Source organism: Rhipicephalus sanguineus, chromosome 6 (genome assembly GCF_013339695.2).
Source record: "Rhipicephalus sanguineus isolate Rsan-2018 chromosome 6, BIME_Rsan_1.4, whole genome shotgun sequence".
In the NCBI taxonomy this organism is placed as follows: domain Eukaryota; kingdom Metazoa; phylum Arthropoda; class Arachnida; order Ixodida; family Ixodidae; genus Rhipicephalus; species Rhipicephalus sanguineus.
The window spans coordinates 151,864,339-151,872,595 of record NC_051181.1 but is presented as its reverse complement, the minus strand read 5'-3'; the positions used below and the strand labels follow the sequence as shown (position 1 = coordinate 151,872,595).

Below are 8,257 nucleotides of genomic sequence, written 5' to 3'. Positions count from 1 at the left end.
AAGGAAGGCGTTATTGCTGTACGTGGTCGGACTCGGTCGGGAGCGGTCGGGAAAATGCGAGAGATGCGAGCAGCGTAGCAGTGCACAGCGCCTTGTCGTACTGCTGCAATTGCAGGGTACGCTCCGCTGTGCTTCCGTGAGAACACGGGAAGTGCTCCGTTTCCTCGCCTCCTTTAATTCTTACTCTTCTTTCTCTGTAACGACGAATGAATATGAGGGCGTGCGCAGTGTCTGAGAACTATACTTGTGCTTTGAAAGCAGGGCGGCTAGGTGACGCGGTTTTTAAAACGCCATGGGAGCGGGTGTTGCCCACGCCTGTATGCTTTCGCCACCACCCGTAAACTATAAATAGCTTCCGGTTCCTGGTTGTTCAGGCTGGCCGCGGTTTGAGGGATTACGTTAGATTATCCTGAGAGAGATAGGTTAGTTCAGATTAGGAAGGTTTCGAAGAGCTGGAATTGGTGACGGCGTGGCTTATACGAGGGTGTGAAGTTGGGTTAGGTGGTGAAAATATAAGTAGTCCAAAAAAGAAAAGGAGAAAAGAATATGTGCAACAAGGATGTGAAGAAAGCGAGAAAGAAAGAAAGAAAGAAAGAAAGAAAGAAAGAAAGAAAGAAAGAAAGAAAGAAAGAAAGAAAGAAAGAAAGAAAGAAAGAAAGAAAGAAAGAAAGAAAGAAAGAAAGAAAGAAATACGTGACTCTGTCGGGTACTTATCATGCTCGTGAGTGTAACAATACGGAGAAAAAAAAGAAACATAGATGATGTAACGAAACAGTCGCGATTGAACGATGAGTAAACTAAATACACAGCTACTCTTCAATGAGAGTCATTTGCAAAACCGGTATTTCCACCTGTAACGTGTAAACAAAAAAAGAAAAACAAGTACATTAGAAAAAAAATTGCTTTGGTTCCGTCCGGGATCGAACCGGAGACCTTTCGCGTGTAAAGCGAACGTGATAACCACTACACTACGGAACCGAGCACGCCGAGTCAGCGGGGAAAAAGCAGCTGTTGAAACTGCCGCTCTTTCTTTCTTTTTTATCTTGACGCCGAGGAAACAATCGCAGTGGTGCTTGAACGACGCGTAGCGCTACTACGCGACGGAGAGACTGTCCGGTTCCGTAGTGTAGTGGTTATCACGTTCGCTTTACACGCGAAAGGTCTCCGGTTCGATCCCGGACGGAACCAGATTTTTTTTTTTTAACGCATGTTGTGCAAATTCCCGGGAACACACGTCACGGGCTTTATTGAAGTACAAACCTTAGAATTTAATTTAACTAGGCGCTACTTACAGAGCCATCTTTATTATTTTTTTTTGTTCACACCCCTTTCTCGAGTTAATTATGCAGTTAAATAATTGAATTTTCGCGGTTTTACACGCGAGAACTATGATTACGAGGCGAGCCGTAGTGAGGGACTACCGATTAATTTTGAGCAACCGGTGTTCATTAACGTGTAGCTAAACCTAAATACACGATTTCTTTCTTTCTTTTTCTGTTTACATAACATCTTAATTTCATAGAAACCGTGCTGTTTTGCTTTACTTAGAGACTGCAACTATATATATGTATCTATACATCGACTTCGCAAAATTAGCAAGAACTAGAAAATCTAAATGCGTATTGGTTATTAGCGGAATAGCCCATAATTCGTGCACTACTGCTTAGTTTACTGCTACGTGTCAGCACCAAGAACGAGAAATAATTAAAGAAATCCATTAGGGAATAAATCAAGCAAGGCAAGAAACAATCACAATAATGTTACGGCGGAGACTACTTGGCGAAGCATCGCGGCTAGATGCAGTGATAGAAACGAGGGGACAAAGTAAAAAAAAAAGACAAAAAACGCGCACATTCGCGCACACACAGACACGGAAAAAGTAAGAAACGAGGCTGGGTGCATGGCAATGGCAATCACGAACACCCTATCTAATATAGAGCAAGCGAGAAACCCAACACACGCTCAAGCCACGATGATAAGGGTTAAAAGAAGTAAACTTTTCAGCTCGTGTTCCCGTTCTTCCCAGATTTAATCAAGCGATTGGACGCACGAGACGATGATGGATGGACGCAGAGCGAAAACTTTTTAACCATCTTCTCCGGTCTTCTAAGCAGCGGTTTGACCGGTCACCTAACTTGACTTCCGTTAATTCTTTTTTTAATTCTCTTAACTTCTCCTTCCATTTTTTTTTTAATCTTCAACGCGGTTGGTTTATCGCTCTCCATTCTGTTTTTTTTTTTTCTTCAGATTAGGCCAGTCGACAACGTCACACGGCGCTTACTGCTTGGTTAAGTGAGAGCAGTTTAAATAAATAAGGCTCGGGTTAAACAACTTGATGACGTAGATTGCGTAGATTGCATCAAGAGTGTTTTGAAGTTTCTTTATTTTGCACTTTATACAAGTATGCGCTATCTTTGCTCACCTCGGCCTTGAAGATATATATCGTCGTTTGATTTGCTTGAACTGCGAGTGCCATATTGAAATAAAGACGGCGCGCCAAACTTAAACGTTCGGCTGAGTTTGTGGTGGCCGCTACGTAAAGGCTGCTGCGGCTTTCACGTTGCAAATAGCGAACATGATGAATTCTTTCCTCCTTTTAGCTGCCGTTCCATACTTGAGTAAAACAGCTTGATACTTTAACTGGCTAGCCAAATCAATCAATCAATCAATCAATCAATCAATCAATCAATCAATCAATCAATCAATCAATCAATCAATCAATCAATCAATCAATCAATCAATCAATCAATCAATCAATCGTCCGACTGACCAGCATGATAACATACTCCAAGCACAACCCGCCGCGGTCGTTATAGTGGTTATGGTGCTTGACTGCTCACCCGAAGGTCGCGGGACCGAATCCCTGCCGCGGCGGCCGTATTTATATGGAGGCGAAATGCTAGAGACCCGTGTGCTTAGATTTAAGTGCACGTTAAAGAACCTCTGGTAGCCGAAATTTCTGGAGCCCTCTACTACGGCGCCTCATGTCCCGGTTTCGGGACGTAAAACCCCAACAATTATTATTATCCTCCAGGCACAGTCGGGCACTAGCAGTTATAGTTATCAATATTTTTTTTTAAATTAGCGCACGTAAAAGCAGCACTCCAAGGACGACCACGCAAAGATGTTTAATACAGCCTTTTTTTCCTTTAACAATTGAGAAGGCCTCGAAATACATAAACACGTACAGGATGTCGAAAAATTTAAATGCGTGTCCCAATTTTCAACGAACGGCTGAGTCACAGCCTCAGGTGTTTGTGCTGACGTCGACCGAAGGCAGGGACACGCAGATATCGCAATCAGAAGCGCGCGGCAAGTTAAGGAAGTACGACTATAGAAACGCGCGAATATAATTTGCATACGCGACGACGACGGACACTTCGTTGTTTTCCTCGGAACACTGGCGCATCGGTCGACCGGCGTATACCCTTTCTGGCGCGCCTTTTGTAACGATGTCTCTGAAAATGGAGCACGCGGCTAGCGCCGGTAAATTGTTCGCCGTAGCTGAATAATATGTATATATTTTTGCATACAATTGGCGCCAGTATAGAGGCAGGAACCATATACGTCAACACAGGCGCCTCCGCTCACCCTCCTTCTATTTCTTCCTCTCCCTCCCTTAGGCACTGAAGTAATAATAACAATAGGGGTTTAACGTCCCAAAACCACCATATGATTATGAGAGACGCCGTAGTGGAGAGCTCCGGAAATTTCGACCACCTGGGGTTCTTTAACGTGCACCTAAATCTAAGTACACGGGCCTCAAACATTTTCGCCTCCATCGAAAATGCAGCCGCCGCGGCCGGGATTCGATCCCGCGACCTTCGGGTTAGCAGTCGAGCGCCACAACCACTAGACCACCGTGGCAGGGCTAGCACTGAAGTAGACAGGCAATTCATTCAATGACACCGTGTACTCTTGTACCATAGTGACTCGTACATTCTGCCAGGAAGCGATTCGCGCGTCCTCTCTGTGCACAGTGAGGAAGTAGTACGCAGCGGTCGGCATGGCGGTGCCGTCGCAACTCTTGTTATCCCAACGCTCTCGTATGTCCTGCCTCAAAGCATAGAAAATGAAGTTACGTTGCTAAAAGAAACCTTGGGAATCTCCCACAATGACTCCACTTGCCCCCCCTCCCCCCCCCCCCCCCCGCAACACACACTTTTTTTAGAACCGTGTTAAAACAAAGGCGAACACGACTTCATCTGTACAACGCGAGCCCTCTGCGAAGTGTCCTCGCAGAGAAATGATAATAATAATAATAAAAAAAGCATATTTCTATATGGCGCATTGCTGACATTTCAATGGGATAAAATTAAAAAAAAAAAGGCCTCGAATATGTGCACCTCTCTGATGAAAACACATAGACCTTGTAAAAACAAGCTACCCCACCTATTTTCAGAGAAATACAGCTTCTAGTGCTCTAACAATAATTTAAACCTTCTCTTGAGAAAGGGAAATGCTATAGGTAGAACGTGTTTATCTGTTCAAGCGAGCCCCTAAAATTGCCTATTGTTATTGTATACTACATCATCAGAAACAATATATCTATATGTGGCTATGAATTTCCTAGCGTGTCACGTGTTGTGAGCGGATACACTGCTGAAATTCCACGAAACTAATCAATACACGAACGCGTCAGCAACACTACCTTAAACTAGCGTACATATTTTTTTACGTCGTAGATTCTTTCTGCGTTTTTTTTTATGCTACATTTGCAATGTATCACTAAGTTTGCGTTGCATGAAGATACGTGAAAACAGAAATCCAGAATAGATTTCTGGACTTCTACGAAACAGGTCAACACAGGCGATGCAACAGAAATAAGGATGCCGCGATGAAGACATTTTCTCGGAATTCTTCAACGGAGTTTCAACAGCCTTTTCCTTAGAGACTTTCTTTTTTTATACAGTAATACCGGTGTCACACTTGCCTTTATCGCAATCTGGGCTGATCCGTATTAGGCTCGATATGGATGAGGTGTTGCTACGCGGTCACTTTTAATCGCGATCAGGCCCTATCGGGTTTCAATATGATCGCGATCAGCGCATCGCGATATAGCTTACTAATCTCGAGTATACAGATATCTGCGCCAAGTGCGATACGGATTAGTTTGGGCCCTGTAGCAGCGACCATTTTTGATCGCGATCAAAAGTGCCGGTGCGACACCGGTATAATAATAAAGAGTTTTCAGCAAAACCATTGCACCTATGGTTCTCAAAGAACAATCAGCTGGTCCTCACAATTTCTTTTTATTTAAGGCTGCAGATGCCAAAGATCTCTCTTTTTTTTGTTTGCTTGCTTTACAGATCAGCTGAGTAGCTGTATATTCTTTATTCAGACGTGTGAACACTGTTCGCTTGTTGTTGAGTTCAGTATTGCTCGTAACTCCACACTTTTATGCTTATGCCGCAAGCGGTAAGCAACTCATTTTATCGAGAAAAAAACAAAAACAAGAAGAAAGAAACGGGCTCGAATCTTGACATGTACACGCAGAAAGTCAATTCGATGCTTCGTCGTCAGTTATCCTTTTCCGTGCCACTTCATGAAGACGCCCATTTCGACGTCCTCAGAGCACAAAGTGATTTAAAAGAAACCGAATCGATGCCGTTCAGTGGCTCTTACTTTTCAACGCGACTGCTGCTTTGTTCTTATTTTCGGTCTTTCATATGTCGCGGACGACCTACTTTCTCGATCGACTAAGTCCTTCAGTTATATTCAACTTCTTGTATTCGTTCAATATTTTCTTTCTCATTTCACCCTCTTTTTCTGCGCTTCGCTGAAAAAGTGAAATCTGCATTCGCTTCGACAACTGCATATTTTGCACACGTTTGTCGTGTTCTGGGAGTTGATCTGGGGACGTCGTCTGCACTTCGAGCGGCATTTTGCTGAGCGCTTGGCACTCGCATGAAATAAGAACATTTTGTTTTGGGAGAAAGACCACGCCACTCTGCCGCAACGACATTGATTTGATATGGTGTTTATGTGGACGATTTGACTTCGCAATCATAGGCTCTGCATTTAGGGTTTTGACGCAATTGAATTGTGAGCTCAGAATGTAGCGACGTCAAATCAACAAGGTCTATGCAAACGCGGAATGTATCCGCACAGTCGTTTTTAATGCGCACTAGCCATAGACAACAGAACTGTACATTTGCTTGTTTCCATATGTTAGAGGGCAACGTTAAAAGCCCATGATGGCGGCACTTGAGCGCATCCGTAAAACAGCCGATATACACAGCATGCTGACATTATTACCTGGTTTTTCTTTCTTGGTCGCTCTGACTTGCACGAGCATCTGCTACATATTGACGAACCACTCAAATAGATAGATAGATAGATAGATAGATAGATAGATAGATAGATAGATAGATAGATAGATAGATAGATAGATAGATAGATAGATAGATAGATAGATAGATAGATAGATAGATAGATAGATAGATAGATAGATAGATAGATAGATAGATAGATAGATAGATAGATAGATATTGCTGGCAATGCTGCTCTTAAAACAGCGGACAACAAACATTAGCTATCAATTGCCAACACTGCGGAACATTAGTTGGTGATGCCAGTCTGCTGGGACAAACGGTACTCGATTTGAATGCAACAACTTTATTACGAGATCCGGCTAGTTGCTGGTCCAGGCCAGACCGCTCAGTGGTTCGCTCACAAATTTATGCTTATCAGACATCACCACACGCCGATACGGAAATGAAGTGGAAGAGGCCAATGAAGACATCGTCTTCAAGCTTTGGTGTGTGTTGCAGTTTTAGTGGATTTAGCCACTAAACTTTGTCTGAACCGGCGATTCTGTGCTGCGAAAAAACAAAACAAAAAACGAAGACGAAGTAAACACATTAATATGCGTACGCTGACTGCAGAGGGCAGTGCCACCATTCTTCTTCCTTTGAGAATCACTCTATCAACTTGATGTTCCTGCATGGTCACATTGCTATGCTGTCGTGAATTGCCTCACCTATCTTGCTTCGCTATCAACAGTCGTAATTTACGATAAAGTCTCCACTGCAATGTTCGCTGTTTTTTTGTTTGCTGAATGGGTTCAAACGTTGGAAAGGTGGAGAACGGAATAGGATGGCTTCTTCCATTTAACTGTCTTGTCTTTTGCTCACGCCGCTGAAATCACGCGTGCGCAAGCTACGGCAAGCGTGGCACGTGGATAGTTAACACAGGCAATAAGCGTTTCGCATCAGCATACCTCCCGGAACATCGCACTCGGAGCAGCACCAAATAACAAAGGACGAAAGAGAAGAAAATGATGAAAATATAAGCGCGCCAGCTATTACCACTACACGTGTTCTTTCTATACGTTGCTTTTACAGTGCAATCACACGGAGAAACAGAATGGTGGTCTGCTCCACGCGACCGTGACGTCACAGCTTAGCAATTTGCCGCGCGCGCGGTGTAATTAAAGAGCGTTCATTGCGGCGCGTTAAGCGAACGCTGCGCTACGTGAGCGTAGAGAAGTTAGTGGCGTTTGACCTTGACGCTGTTTGCGAGACGAGATACATGGAGGAACACGCACCCCCGCCGTAAGCACGTCGGTGCGGGACAGTCTGACTGAGCGGCAAGCGAGCCAGACAATTGCGCTGCCTGCGCATGAGCCAAAAACGAGTAGCACGCTTGCTTTTAGTGCGTTGGCATTAGGAAGGACAATCTGGCAAAAGTGTGTACGAGTTTGCGCAAGGCGTACCGTATTCACTCGCTTGACAACCTGCACCGATGGTTACCGCGTTCACTCGCTTAATACCAACACTTTTGGGCTAATGTTGGATGATATTGGTTGGTGTTCTATAACGTTGTATATATAGTGTTACATACCGTTCGTTAATGTTGGCTGGTGTTAGTGAACAACTGTTGCCTTACGTTGAACTGCGTGTACGCTATTTTTTCACCAATCCACTTTGGGCCGGCAACTGTCAATTGATTAGAGATGGTTACTGTTTGCCTGCGGTTAGCTGTCAGTGTAAGTGGGGACAGTCATAACTCCATAAGTTAAGAGGTAGTGTCCAAATTCAAGCACGAGACGACAGCTCGTCCCCCCCCCCTCCCTTTTAATTCGAAGGTTACGTCCGCGTGCTGCGACTTCATGAAGCCGAATTGAATATGCGAGCTTGAAACGCACCATGGCCACCATGACTCACACCCCAGCTGTTAAAGGTAATGCTAACTCGATTTCCTGGCATTTTCCAGACTTTCTAATTGCTAGTTTGCTTTTATTCAGGATGCCGGG

The 8,257-nt window shown here is 44.2% G+C and overlaps 2 non-coding genes across 2 annotated transcripts; one reads left to right on the top strand and one right to left on the bottom strand.

Annotated features, from left to right (window-relative positions):
• Nucleotides 1-905: 905 nt before the first annotated feature.
• On the bottom strand, nucleotides 906-978 carry Trnav-uac (transfer RNA valine (anticodon UAC)). The gene has a single exon. It is a non-coding gene; the product is annotated as a tRNA-Val (tRNA).
• A 137-nt stretch (nucleotides 979-1,115) lies between these two features.
• Nucleotides 1,116-1,188, top strand: Trnav-uac (transfer RNA valine (anticodon UAC)). Its single transcript has one exon. It is a non-coding gene; the product is annotated as a tRNA-Val (tRNA).
• The last annotated feature ends 7,069 nt before the right edge of the window (nucleotides 1,189-8,257 follow it).